This window comes from Polypterus senegalus, chromosome 3, assembly GCF_016835505.1.
Source record: "Polypterus senegalus isolate Bchr_013 chromosome 3, ASM1683550v1, whole genome shotgun sequence".
Taxonomy (NCBI): domain Eukaryota; kingdom Metazoa; phylum Chordata; class Cladistia; order Polypteriformes; family Polypteridae; genus Polypterus; species Polypterus senegalus.
In genome coordinates this window covers 17,381,217-17,396,961 of record NC_053156.1, presented here as the reverse complement: position 1 = coordinate 17,396,961, position 15,745 = coordinate 17,381,217, and positions in this window count along the sequence as shown.

Here is a 15,745-nt window from a genome sequence, read left to right as displayed (position 1 = left end):
GCTTTCCCCTCCCCATGGCCCACAGCCTCTGTCTCAGATTAGTGCTAATATATCACTCCAGCAAGTGAACTATGATACTGAGCGTGATGAGAGAAGTCACAAAATCAACCAGAATGTTCAAGCAAATTCTAGAAAAAAAAAAAAATAGATCTAAATCTGTTAACTCTTTGAGGGCTGAATATTTTTTCAAAAATCCTCAGTTTTCTGAAAAGAAACACTATGCACTGGTTTCACACATAAATCAACATAAAACATCTGTTGCTATATGCTGTGGCAGCTGTTGGTGCCTGCTGCTCAGTGGCAGCTCGATGGCCAGCAGGAATGTACAGTGGGCAGGCTACCTCTCTGTCTTCGCACAGCAAGTGGGCGACGGTGGCGGTCGCAGTGTGATGCACTTGTTATCAAAAGTGGTGGTGCTGTAGGCATATCGGCTACATGAACGTGTTCAGCACCAAAATCAGCTGGGGACCGATAGGCTGATGCCAGTACCTCACTTTTGTTTTCGATATCCGTCTCCGGATCACTTGCATCGAATTCGGAGTCCAAAAAAGTCTGATTCAGTGATAATACGTAAAATGTCCATGGAGCATTTTGCTTTGCACATTTGATTTAGTCTCACCAGGTGTCAATGCCATTTTAGAGGCTGTTTGCTCTTTGCTACTCATGAACGTGCAGGGAATCGAGGTCAAATCAGCAAAGCTATGTAACTGTCCTTCTAGCAAAGAGAGTCAAACTAAAACGTAAGTGTGAGTTTTGTCTCAGTTTAGAGCCGATTACCTTCTTCTAGCCCTGAATTTCACCAAAAGTTGACATCAGCGCTGAAAGAGTTAAGTAGTTGACTAGCTGAGCACAGGTAAAGTACCCGCCCTGAGGCTGATGAACGAGTAAGGAGGGCGGACCGATTCCACCCGCCCCATTCCCTCAGCCTGCTGCGTCTCTTGCGGATTCGTGCAAATAAATCGATAACACAAGCGAATTATTATACATAGCGCAATGAGAGAAGTCGCAAAATCAACCGGAATGTTCAAGCAAATTCTAGAATAAAAACAGATCTAAATCCGTTAAGTAGTTCTCTCGTGAAAAGCAGACAGACAGACGTTGGATTTTATATATTTATATTAAAAGATAGACAAGTACTGGATTTTTGAACTTAGGTTGAAGCCAGCCATCAGAGTAGACAGTCAGACTTCCTGGGAGTGATCTTTTTCTGGAATACAATAGAGAGACTGGCCTGTATTTTGGTCCTGTTTTGAAGGCCTCACACCACTTTGATCGTTTTGTGATCTGCAATCATAATATCCAGAGATGCAGCAAGCTGTGGTGAAGTGGGAACACAAGATAGAATTTTTGACTCCATAGTGACGCACTTCAGTTATTGCAATACAAAAACAGAGTTCTGTGCTTTAGTCCGGTCCTTAAATAATGACCAGTGCTGTTTATGGAGGGCGGCACGGTGACACAGTGGTAGTGCTGCTGCCTCACAGTAAGGAGACCTGGGTTTGCTTCCTGGGTCCTCCCGGCATGGAGTTTGAATGTTCTTCTTTTGTCTGCATGGGTTTCATCCGGGTACTCCTGTCTCCTCTCACAGTCCAAAGACATGCAAGTTAGGTGCATTGGCGATCCTAAATTGTTCCAAGTGTGTGCCTGGTGTTTTTGTATGTGTGTGTGTGTGCCCTTTGGTGGGCTGGTGCCCTCCCCGGGGATTTGTTCCTGCCTTGTGCCCTGTGTTGGCTGGGATTGGCTCCAGCAGACCCCCGTGACCCTTTCTTAGGAGGAGCTGACGGTGGTAATCAACTGTAAACAGTGACAAATCTCACTGCTACGTTTTGCTTCCATTCTGTCTGGTAGAAGGAACGTTAGCTGTGTTGGTTTGACCGAGATTCCCTGCGCTTGCGTGAGTAACGAGGAGCAAGCAACCGTAAAAATGGCATTGACATCCAGAGAGAGATCGAAGCGAATGTGTAAACAAAAATACACAGTGGATGACGTTTTGCATATTATCGCTGAATCGAACTCTGACTTGTCGGAGTCCAATGTTGATATCAGTGATCAAAAGCGAATATAAGGTGCCAGTTTCAGCTGATTGTGGTGCTGGACAGGTTTGTGTAGCTGACCCGCCTATGGCAACGTTCACCTGGGAGCACCGCCACTTATAATGACAAGGGGTCAAACCAGACTGCATTGCACTGCGACTGTCGCTCCTAAAACCCCATCATGTGAAGACGTCCTGGCAGCCAGCCCCGCTACCTTTGATCGGCTCAAGCCACCAGAAACGGTGAACTGGCAGCCACCGCATGAAGCAACAGATTTTTTATGTTGCTTTATGTGTGAAACCATTGCGTTGTGTGCTTTTCAAAAAACTGTGTTGTTATGGAAAATAATATTCAGCCCTCAAAGACTTAACCGTGGTGAAGTAAGTCACAAGATCCTGTAATGTTCTGTCATCAGTACAGTACAGTCCACCCCCGCGAAGTCGCGGTTCAGAGTTCGCGGCCTCAATCATTCGCAGAACCTAACTAATAATTGTTAGCGGAAACCGCAAATATCCTCCGCTTTTTTTGTGGCAATACTGTGCTGTAGAGAGAACCGCGACTTGGGATGGTTGAAAGTAGCCAATAGAATTTGAAACTGCAACTCCCAGCAGTCCCTGTAGTGGCTCTGATTGGTCTTCTGCCTGAGGGCGCTGGGGCTGTTGGGGTCAAAAGATGTCAGCGTGGCTTTTAAAAAGGGGGCCGGTGACTAAAAGTAAAAAAAAAGTTTTTTGTAATTTGTGTTTCAAGTTCCTGTCTGTCTGCCTTCTGTTGGGTTACCTGCACTTTTTCATTTTGTTCTGGAACGTTTTGTGCGTCTGGATTGTCTGCCTGTGTACATGAGGACTGTAAGTGGATTCGTGGCCATCCTGTGAAGAAAGGAGCGCTCCTGAACCCGTCCACCCGTCTTCACCATTTCAGGAACTACCAGTAGGACTATCTCTACATTCCCATTCAAAGTGCAGATCTCTGGACTATCTATTTTCATCATTGCATTTCATCCGTTGCTGTTTTTCATGAATGTTTTCATGATTTACTGTGTGTGTTTTGTTTGTGCTTTGTTGTATTTAATGTGTAATCGCCATAAGGGCAACAGGGGTGGTATTGTTGTTTTCTTATTTTATTTGTTTTCATTACATTCATTATTTGCTGTTTGATTACCGGTTTGCTTAGTTTTTGTCTCTGTTGGTGAGTGGGCACGTGTCGGGTCAAGGCTGGAATCTCCACCATAAAAATAAATAAATCACCATCTTCTCAATTGTGGCTTCTCGCTCTATGCTTACTTAAAAGCATGAACAGCACCTGCCCTATTGGGCTGATTGCTTTGTTTCTCTCTCTTCTCCCTCAGACATCCTTTGCTCCTGTTGTGCTCCCCTATGATGTTTGTCTACTGTTTAATCTATAACTAACTGCATACTCCGCTCCTTTTACTTCTGAAAGAGACATGTTTGTTTGAATAAAGTTCCTGTCTCTACAATCTCCTGTGTTTCTGTGCAATTCTGTGACCCAAGCGTGACGCCCTGCAAGCCCCACTCTCCCTGGGATTGAGCCGCTGAACTAGACGAGCCTGAGAACGTCAGCACTTACTAGGGAATCCATTCCCAGATGGCTTTATCTATTCCTGGGAATTCGGGAATCCTGCATGTCATTCCCATGAATCCCGGGGATGACACAGTACATGGGCATCTGACATTTGAACGGTTTTAGAACAACCAGCACTTATTTTTAATAAAATTACTGCAATATGTTGACACCAATAAAAGACTAACCTTATCTACTGTACAAGCAGTTCATGCTCTCATATAAGTACATGTGTCTAGTTCAGGGGTGCCCACACTTTTTCCGGCTTGCAAGCTACTTTTAAAATGACCAGGTCGAAATGATCTACCTACATTAAAAATGGTACATATATATTGCATAGTTTTACTGTCAAATAATGCAAAGAATACACGACACGTGTTTCACCCTTTACATTGTGCCACAGCATGTGGTTCGTTTATTTGAAAGCATGTAGATCGGGGTAATTACATTCATGGCATTCGTAGTCTGAATTGTATGGGTGGTTACCTACCAGGTAACGCTTGTGTCGGCAAACATCCGCCACAGTGCCCTCTTCAGTTGCGAGAAGCAGATCATAGAATGCTGCAAAGTTTTACTGTCAAATAATGCAAAGAGTATGCGACACATGTTTCGCCCTAATTCTGGGCTCATCAGGCGTACACAGTCACTGCACCCCCTCTCGGGAATCGAACCTCGGACGTCAGCGTCAGAGGCAAAGCCACGGCGTGTAGTTCGTTTATTTGACAGCATGTAGATCGGTGTAATTATTCATGGCATTCGTAGTCTGAATCACAATCTGATTGTATGGGTGCATATGGGATGACCAGTGTGTTATTAGAAAAGAGATCTCAGACTGGCCGCCCTGTATATCAATCAAGTGGCAAATGCCATAGGGAGGATATATGATAGACTTACATTGACTTACATTTTGAATGCAATGCGATCTACCTGATCAGATACTGATATACGTGTTCTAAACAATGCCCACGCTTGCCGTTGCTCTGAAACACCGCCATTTCAGCTTTTACTGATGCATCCAGTTTCTTGTCATCTTTCTGTGATGGCAAGTTTCTTGGCACAGAGGATGCAGATGCAACAGACTGACGAATTGCAATTTCAAGTTGTTGTTCAAAGCTGTTGTCTGACAGACGTCAATGAAGTCTGCCCCGTCCTGGCATTCGTGAGCTGCCGAGTGCAGACTCCTCCCAGTCCACTGTACTCAGTCTTAGGGAGATTGACGACTACTGCTGGTTGACTAAATTAATCTGTAAAACACTGCACCGTGGGCCAAAAAACGGTGCCACTTAATTATTTTCAGCTATAAGTTTTTTATTTCTTGATCAATTTTTACACTGTTACATGCTATATATGTGAGCTTGGCCATTTCCGGTTTCCCGGGAATTACAGCAGTTTCTTTCCCAGGAATGCGAGAATGAAAAATGTCCGGGAATGGATTCCCTAGCGCTTACCTCTGTGTACTTGCGTGCAGCCTCTTCAAGCGCAGTTGGCTCAGTGATTTTCTTAATTTCATACATGCCGTCAGTTTCATCTTGTACATATTGTTCCAGTAGTATTTTCTGCACGCAGAAAGCAGATGCTTGCAGGCAGACAGAGCGGCGAAGGTTACAAAGAAAAAATAAATAACACTTTCGCCCCAGCGGGGAATTGAACTCAGGTCTCCGAGGCACGGCAGGCCTGCTGCACTCTGAGACAGCAAATCTTAGCGCTATGCCTTGGAAGCTGTTGTATTGTTCTTGAACCTTTTGTGAAAGTGTTTAATTTGATCTTTGGAAATCAGGCTTCACACATTCTATAGTTTATGCCTACATTTTGTAACATTTATTACTAAAATATGAAAAAGTTTCTGTTTTAACAATGTGTTTACACAGATTACTGTAGAAACGGAACAGACATGAAATGCATGTGTTCCAAATAACAATCAATTATTTCCACTCTAAAACTCCAGCAGTTCAGTCACTCCCAGATAATCAAACAAGGCATGAGCTGTAAAAATTGGTGAATGTTCTGCGACGGTGGGGGATGGAATAGCCGGCTGCTTGCTGCTCGTCTTAATAGGCACATTTAGAAGACAAAAGACTCTGGTGGAGAGGTGCGAACGGTTTTAAGGTGGGCCGGATCTACGAGTTTTTTCGTAGACTCTAGTAATTCTAGTGTTAAAAAAGTTTTTATAGTTCATTTGCAGTGTGTAAAATGATTAGTGTTGCTGTAATTGTGATGCTCTTTGCATGAAAAAAAAATGTTTTCATTAAAATTTCACTTTTTCTTTGTTAATTGTGACGTTTACTTAAAAAGTAAAAAAGTGTTTGGCATCCAGGGATGCATTAATGCCCAAGTATGTGGCAGTTTAAGGGTTAAAGACCCAATATGCCACCGAAAAGAGCTGCACCGTCTAAGGCTTCTGCCAATGAAAACACACTTGCATGAATTACAGTACATACAATACAATACAATACAGTTTATTTCTGTATAGCCCAAAATCACAGAGGAAGTGCCGCAATGGGATTTAACAGGCCCTGCCTCTTGAAAGCCCCCTAGCCTTGACTCTCTAAGAAGACAAGGAAAACTCCCAAAAAACCTTGTAGGGAAAATGGAAGAAAACTTGGAAAAGGCAGTTCAAAGAGAGACCCCTTTCCAGGTAAGTTGGACGTGCAGTGGGTGTCAAAAGAAGGGGGTCAATACAATACAATACACAGAACAGAACAAATTCTTAATACAGCATAATAATATAAATTTTAGAAGCACGGAGCAGAATTTAACTGTAGATGATATCACATAATAAGATTTGGATATTGTTAGAGTCCTGGAGACCTCATCCATCAAGCTGCCTCCTCATTTGGCCATTCCACGGCTGAAACAGTGCTGCCAGCCAATCCATGAAAGGACCCTCTTTCCCATGATTCCTGCGATCCTCCATCAGGGGTGAATTTGCCATAGGCAGGCAAACAACTTGGCAGGTGGGCCATAGAACCAATTGCCACATTTGAGTACCGAGAAGAGAAACAGAATAGGTGAGGGTTAATATTCAAATTATAACAATCATGTTACTTATGTTTTAGTGCTAATGACTAACAACAGAGATGCAGTCTGTACAGTTAATCAGCAGCTCTAGTCAGGATATGCTAAACTGAAGTAGTGAGTCTTCAGCCGGGATTTAAAGGCTGAGAGAAGGGGCATCTCTTATGGAAGCAGGAAGACCATTCCACAGTTTAGGGGCCCTGTAACTAAAAGCTCGACCTCCCACTGTTATTTTATTAATCCTTGGAATCATAAGCAGACCGCATCTTGAGATCTTAATGTGCTCAGGTTTGTAAGTCATGATAAGTTCAGACAAGTAAGCGGACCTTGGCCATTTAATGCTTTATATGTTAAAAGGAGGATTTTGAAATCTGCCCTAAACTTAACTGGGAGCCAGTGTAAGGATTTAAGAACTGGAGTTATGTGTTCATATTTTCTTGTTCTTGTAATAATTCTTGCAGCGCATTTTGGATTAACTGGAGGCTGTATAAGAACAGTTTGAACAGCCAGTGAACACCGCATTGCAGTAGTCAATCCTACTAGAGATAAATGCATGAATTAATTTCTCAGATCCTGTTTATTTAGAAAGCCCTTAATTTCCTAACATTTTTAAGATGGAAGAAACATGTTTTGGACAACTTTGTAATATGCGCTTTAAATGACATGCTAGAGTCAAAGATAACTCCTAGATTGTGGGCTGATTCAGTAAAATTAATTGGGATTCCAACTGAGTTAAATGATGACAAAATATTGCTGTGATCAGCGTCATTCCCTCCAACAATTAACATCTCTGTTTTATCTGTATTTAAAGACAAGTAGTTCTCATTCATCCATTCCTTTAATTCACTAACACAACTAATTAAAGACAACATCGGAGAAACTTCATTTGATTTAAATGAAAGGTATAACTGGGTGTCATCTGCATACAGTGAAAATTAACATTATGTTTCCTAATGAGAGTGGAAGCATGTAAAGTGAAAACAGTAAAGGTCCCAGTACTGAGCCCTGGGACACCATATTGAACTTCTGTGTATAATGATGGAGTACTGTCAGCACATTTCTGTACATATTGGAATCGATTTGATAAATAAGAACTAAACCAAGCGAGCACGGGGCCTGTAAGCCCAACATCGTTTTCTAGCCTGTGCAGTAAAATAGAATGGTCAATGGTGTCAAATGCTGCACTTAAGTCCAACAACATAATTACAGTGGAGTTTCCTTCATCAGAGGATATCAGAATGTCATTTACAACCCGTGTTAGTGCCGTTTCTGTACTATGACCAGTGCGAAACCAGACTGGAATTTCTCAAATAAATTGTAATGCGTAAGGTGTGACTGAAGCTGACTGGCGACTACTTTTCTAGTATTTTAGAGAGAAATGGTAAATTTGAAATAGGCCTATAATTATTTAGTATGTGTGGGTCTAGGTCTGACTTTTAAGTAAAGGTTTAATGACTGACACTTTTAGTGCATCAGGTATGGTGCCATGCAGTAATGAACTATTGATAACGGTTAGAATAGGCGCTGCAAGAACATCCATTGCACTTTTTACTAGTTTTGTTGGCACTGGATCTAGGGAACAAGTAGTGGGCTTCATTTTAGTAATTAAAGTTAAGACTTCCTGCTCAGTTACAGGATTAAAATTACTAAAGTGCTGAATGCAATGTGAGACAGGGTCTGCTAAGCTAGTATTTGGTTTGTACTGTGATGCTGAGATCTGGGATCTTATATTTTTAATTTTCTCATTGAAAAAGTTCATAAAGTCTGTACTGCTAATATCTGTTGGTATTTTGCACTGTTGATCTGAATTCCCATTTGTTAATTTAGCCACTGCTCTAAAAAGTACCCGAGGATTTTTATTATTGCTATTAAATTAGAATAGTATTCTGAGCGAGCTTTAATGATAAAATCCAGGCAAAACATTATAATTTAGGCTCTGCTGCTATTGACTCCACCATTGATGATTTTCCTCCTCCTACTCATTCATTTTCTATGTTTGAGCTTCCCTCCACCTCAGAAATCATGGATCTCATCAATAGCTCTAAGCCTTCGACCTGTCACCTGGATCCAATTCCCACTGTTCTGGTTAAAGCCTGTCTTTCCTAGTTAGCTCCTCTTGTTGTTTCAATTATTCACTCGTCACTTTCCACCGGAATTGTTCACCAGTCTATGAAAACTGCAGTGATTCACCCCTTACTGAAAAACCTGGGGCTGACCCTACTGACTTTAATAATTTTCGACCAATTTCTAATCTTCCTTTTATTTCAAAGGTTCTTGAAAAAAACTGTGGCTTCCCAACTACATCAGCATTTATCTGCTAACAGTTTATACGAACCATTTCAGTCAGGCTTTCGACGCTTTCACAGCACTGAGACGGCACTAATTAAGATCACTAATGATCTTCTAGTGGCTGCAGACTCAGGCTTAATCACAATCCTTGTTCTTCTTGACCTCAGTGCTGCATTCGACACTGTCTGTCATTCTACCTTACTAAAAAGGTTATCTGCACTCTCGTATTTCTCACATTCCGTTAACTTGGTTTAAGTCATATCTTACAGACAGAACTCAATTCATTTAGCTGGACACATGTACCTCTACTCCCACTCCCGTAGTATCTGGGGTTTCTCAAGGTTCTGTCCTTGGCCCCTTGCTGTTTATCATTTATCTGCTTCCTTTGGGTGTCATTTTTCGTAAATGGAAGATAAACTTCCATTGTTACGCAGATGATACCCAGTTATATATCTCAACTTCACCATCTGCATCGCTTCCACCCTCCTCACTTACTGATTGCCTTGCTGAGATCAAGTCTTGGTTTTCTTCTAACTTCTTGCAGTTCAACTCTAATAAAGCTGAGGTGCTTCTTATGGGCACGAAATCTGCAATTGCGAAGGCATCAAAGATCTCAGTATTACTAGACAATACATCTGTTACCTGTACAGTCCAATTCCACTGTAATTATGTTGTTGGACTTAAGTGCAGCATTTGACACCATTGACCATTCGATTTTACTGCACAGGCTAGAAAACGATGTTGGGCTTACAGGCCCCGTGCTCGCTTGGTTCAGTTCTTATTTATCAAACCGATTACAGTATGTACAGAAATGTGCTGACAGTACTCCGTCATTATACACAGAAGTTCAATATGGTGTCCCGCAGGGCTCAGTACTGGGACCTTTACTGTTTTCACTTTACATGCTTCCACTGGGATCTCTCATTAGGAAACATAATGTTAATTTTCACTCGTATGCAGATGACACCCAGTTATACCTTTCATTTAAATCAAATGAAGTTTCTCCGATGTTGTCTTTAATTAGTTGTGTTAGTGAATTAAAGGAATGGATGAATGAGAACTACTTGTCTTTAAATACAGATAAAACAGAGATGTTAATTGTTGGAGGGAATGACGCTGATCACAGCAATATTTTGTCGTCATTTAACTCAGTTGGAATCCCAATTAATTTTACTGAATTAGCCCGCAATCTAGGAGTTATCTTTGACTCTAGCATGTCATTTAAAGCGCATATTACAAAGTTGTCCAAATCATGTTTTTCCATCTTAAAAATGTTAGGAAATTAAGGCGCTTTCTAAATAAACAGGATTGTGAGAAATTAATTCATGCATTTATCTCTAGTAGGATTGACTACTGCAATGCGGTGTTCACTGGCTGTTCAAACTGTTCTCTATACAGCCTCCAGTTAATCCAAAATGCCGCTGCAAGAATTATTACAAGAACAAGAAAATATGAACACATAACTCCAATTCTTAAATCTTTACACTCGCTCCCAGTTAAGTTTAGGGCAGATTTCAAAATCCTCCTTTTAACATATAAAGCATTAAATGGCCAAGGTCCGGCTTACTTGTCTGAACTTATCATGACTTACAAACCTGAGCGCATATTAAGATCTCAAGATGCCGGTTTGCTTAGGATTGTGAGGATTAATAAAATAACAGTGGGAGGTCGAGCTTTTAATTACAGGGCCCCTAAACTGTGGAATGGTCTTCCTGCTTCCATAAGAGATGCCCCTTCAGTCTCAGCCTTTAAATCCCGGCTGAAGACTCACTACTTCAGTTTAGCACACCCTGACTAGAGCTGCTGATTAACTGTGCAGACTGCATCTCTGTTGTCAGTCATTAGCACTAAAACATAAGTAACATGATAATTATATTTGAATACTAACCCTCACCTATTCTGTTTCTTTTCTCGGTACCCAAATGTGGCCATTGGTGCCACGGCCCACCTGCCAAGTTGTTTGCCTGCCTATGGTAAAGTCATCCCTGATGGAGGATCACAGGAATCATGGGAAAGAGGGGTCCTTTCATCGGAGCAACGTTTCACCTGTGGCCTGGCCAAATGGGGAGGCAGCTTGATGGATGAGGTCTCCAGGACTCTAAAAATATCCAAACCTAATTATGTCATATCATCTACTGTTAAACCGTACTTCTAAAATTTTTATTATTATGCTGTCTTAAGGAATTGTTCTGTTCTGTATATTGTGTTGTATTGACCCCCTACCATTGACACCCACTGCACGCCCAACCTACCTGGAAAGGGGTCTCTCTTTTAACTGCCTTTCCCAAGGTTTCTTCCATTTTTCCCTACAAGGTTTTTATTGGGAGTTGTTCCTTGTCTTCTCAGAGAGTCAAGGCTGGGGGGCTGTCAAGAGGCAGGGCCTGTTAAAGCCCATTGCGGCACTTCCTGTGTGATTTTGGGCTATACAAAAATAAACTGTATTGTATTGTATTGTATTGTATTTACAGATCAGATAAAAAGCTTTGGTGTAATTCTGGGTAGCACGTTGTCTTTTCAGTCTCACATTAGTTCTGTCACCCGAGCAGCTTACTTCCACCTGCGTAACATTAATCGCCTGCGTCCATCTTTGTCAAATCACTCTACTGCTATTTTAGTCAACAGTTTGGTCACCTCCTGCCTGGACTATTGCAACTCACTTCTCTTTGGTCTGCCCCAAAAGTTACTACATAAACTTCAACTTGTTCAGAATTTGGCTGCTCATATAATAACTAAAACACCCTACTATGATCACATCACACCTGTTATTCAGCAGCTTCATTGGCTGCCAATAAAGTTTAGGGTCAACTATAAAATTTTAGTCCTTACATATAAGGCCATTCATAATCTTGCCCGTACATATCTCTCACAGCTCCTACAAGTCACTAAACCCTCTCGCATGCTGAAATCCTCTTCTTCCATCAACTTAAATAATCCACCAGCACGTCTTGTCACGATGGGATATCGAGCATTCAGCAGATTGGCACCCTCCTTATGGAACTCATTACCTGCCTACCTTAGGAACATGACTACCCTTCACCAATTTCAGGTTAATCTTAAAACTCATCTGTTCAAAATTGCTTATTCACTGTAATTGTTACTGGTGTTGTTTTATTTGGATTTTACATTTTGAAGTTATTGAATGTTTAATTTTTATCTGATTGTACAGTGACCTTGAGTTTTTTGAAAGGCGCTTCAAATAAAATGTATTATTATTATTATTTTTTTTTTTTAACCACATCCAAAATTTGCGGTTTTTCACAATTAGCGAGTGGTCTAGTAACGTATCTCACGTGAATTTTGGGGGTGTACTGTACCTGGTTTGTAAATGGCAATTTAATGTAGATACAGTGATCCCTCGTTACATCACGCTTCGACTTTCGCGGCTTCACTCTATCGCGATTTTTTTCTCATACACGCTTACGTCACTACGCATGCGCTTTCTGAGAACTTTTATCTAAGCTCTACGATGGCTCCTAAACGTGCTGCTTTTTGTAAGCCTTCTGACAATAAAACTAAGCGCAGGAGGAAGATGCTTACTATCCAGAAGCAGGTGAAACTCTTGGATATGATCAAAGATGGCAATACCCTACAAAAGCCTCCTCACGCATATGAAAAGACAGCGCCAGCAACTGCCTATCAAGATGTTCTTCAGCCGTGCACCCAGACACCCACTGCCTACTCCTAGTACTCCTTCAGCGGAAGAAGACAACGATGCACCTGCTGAAGATACTGCACCACCTGAAGACTCTCCTACTGAGGTTGTGCCTTCATAGGTTAGTAATTGTGTGTAAGAACTGTGTGTGTGTGTAATTAAATGCACAGTACAATAATCTGCTATATAAAAGCGCTCGGGATTGTCCTTCCGTCCCGTGAGTGCAAAGCGTAGTGGTATTCCGCTTATCACAGACTTACTACTTGCGGCTTGCGGTACGAAGCGACGCGATGTGAGCAGATATCTGCTGCACCCATCATCCCCTTGCTTTTGTGCGCGATGCGCGGGAAAAATAGACAAAATTATGTCTCTGGAAATAATTAATGTTGATGGAGTACAAATGCCTCACCGCGTAGTAAATATCAGGGGAGATGGTGCTTGCTTATTCGCATCTATAGCTTATTTAGTGCATGAAACTCCGTCTTTAGCGGAACAGATTCGGGCTGACATTGTACGACTTTGGACAGGCACTTGAGGGGATTAAAAAAACTTAGGTTTTCGGGAGATGTTATGAATGGGCACTTTGATGTTCTCATTCCCTACACTTACATGCCTGATGTACACATGGAGCGCACAAAAATTGAGGATAAAAGTCGGTCGCCTTAAAAGGCGGGTGAATATTTGTAACGTCTAATATGTCTCATTTTCTCTTATTTTGTCTAATATATTGGGTAATACGAGTGTAATGGTGACTAAATGGTGTTATTTCATGTCTAGTGGGCTCTAATAATGTTAAAAACACGTATTTAGAAGGTCGTAAACAGGTTTTCTATACTCTAACTGCAAAAATATTCATTTTATAAATAAAGAATCCAACTTCGCGAAAATTAATTTATCACGGTAGAGTCTGGAACGAATTAACCATGATAAACGAGGGTTCACTGTAGAGCTTTTTAATTCTTGAATGCCCTTGCTTTTAATTTTTATTGCAGGTGTTTGCTTTGTATTTTGACACATTACATGCAAATCTACAATTTTCCACAAACAGAACATTTGTGAACTGATGCTCTAATATTCCAGGACCAATTATAGTAAATATCTTTACTCAGACAGATTTGTTCATTTTCAGCAATTAATAATGAAGAGATATACCAAAGATTTCATAAACTGCTAGCATTATAACCTCTTTTTACCATTTCCATGTTACTTAAGAGGCAGAAAAGTGTTTGTTAGTTGTGGTGATTATACTTCAGAGAACAATGACATCGTACATGGTGTACTAAAAAGATCTATTCTGAGTCCACTGCTCTTTTCAATCTCCATTCTTCTATTAGGTCTGATTACCTGAAAGAACAACGTGAGCTACCACAGCTCTATGCAGCTGACACACAGCTTTATTTATTGATTGGTGCCTGATGACCCTGATGCTCTTAGCTATCTAATCCTGTGTCTTACTTGGTATTCAAGAATGGATAAGCAGTAACTTTCTGAAGCTAAATAAGGATGAAACAGAAATATTAGTTAATGGCAAACATGGATATAGTTGGGGTATTAGAAATAAACTCGATCCTTTAGGCTCAAAAGTCAGGACAGAGGTAAAGAATTTAGGAGAAACTATTATCTCTGACCTAAATTTTAAATCACATATTAATCAGATTACTAGGAATGCCTTTTTTCACGCAAGTTAAACCTTTCATAACTATGCAAGACACAGAAAAATGTGTTCACACTTTTGCTTTTAGTTGACTAGATTACTGTAACGCACTTCTTACAAGACTACCTAAGAAAGAACATCCAACAGTTACAATTAGTGCAGAATGCAGCAGGGAGAAAATCTGAGCACATCCCACCAGTTTAACCGCTGCCATTCAGAACTGACTTTAAAATACTACTAATGGTTTATAAAGCCTTAAATAATCAGCTCCATCTTATATTTTACAATACCTGTTCCCCTTCACTCCAAGTCGTATCTTTAGCTTTTCTAATGGTGGTCTGTTTATAATTCTAAGAGCCAGGCTTAAAAGAAGTACTTGGTAAGGAATCCTTTTGTTGTTGTTATGTAAAATTTGGAATACTTTACCAATAGAAATTTGCCAGGCTAATACAGTGGGGACATTTAAACAAAACTGCTACAAACCATCCATCCATCCTTTTCCGCTTATCCGAGATCAGGCCATGGGTGCAGCAGCTTGAGCAGAGATGTTCCTCCAGCGTGTCCTGGGTCTTCCCGGGCCTCCTCCCAGTTAGACTTGCCCGAACATCTCACAAGGGAGGCATCCTGATCAGATGCCCGAGCCACCTCATCTGACTCGTCTTGATGCGGAGGAGCAGCGGCTCTACTTTGCGCCCCTCCTGGATGACTGAGCTTCTCACCCTATCTACAACTTGGGAGGAAACTCATTTCAGCAGCTGCTATTCACAATCTCGTTCTTTCGGTCACTACCCACAGCTCATGACCATAGGTGAGGGTAGGAACGTAGATCGACTGGTAAATTGAGAGCTTTGCCTTATGGCTCAGCTCCTTTTTCACCACGACAGACAAATGCAGAGCCCGCATCACTGTGGACGCCACACCGATCCGCCTGTCGATCTCACGCTCCATTCTTCCCTCACTCGTGAACAAGACCCTGAGATACTTGAACTCCTCCACTTGGAGCAGGATCTCACCCCCAACCCTGAGAGGGCACTCCACCCTTTTCCGGCTGAGGACCATAGTCTCGGATTTGGAGGTGCTAATTCCCATCCCAGCTGCTTCACACTCGGTTGCGAATTAATCCAGAGAGAGCTGAAGATCACAGCCTGATGAAGCAAACAGGACAACATCATCTGCAAAAGCAGTGACCCAATCCTGAGCCCACCAAACCGACCCTCAATGCCCTGGCTGCACCTAGAAATTCTGTCCATAAAAGTTATGAACAGAATCGGAGACAAAGGGCAGCCCTGGTGGAGTATAAACTCTCACTGAAAACAGGTTCGTGTGGACCAGGCTCTGACACTGGTTGTACAGGTATTGAACAGCCCTTTATCAAGGGGTCTGGTACCCCATACTCCCGGAGCACCCCAGACAGGACTCCCGAGGGACACAGTCATATGCCTTTTCCAAGTCCACAAAACACATGTAGATTGGTTGGGCAAACTCGTGCACCCTCCAGGACCCTGCTAACGGTGTGGAGCTGGT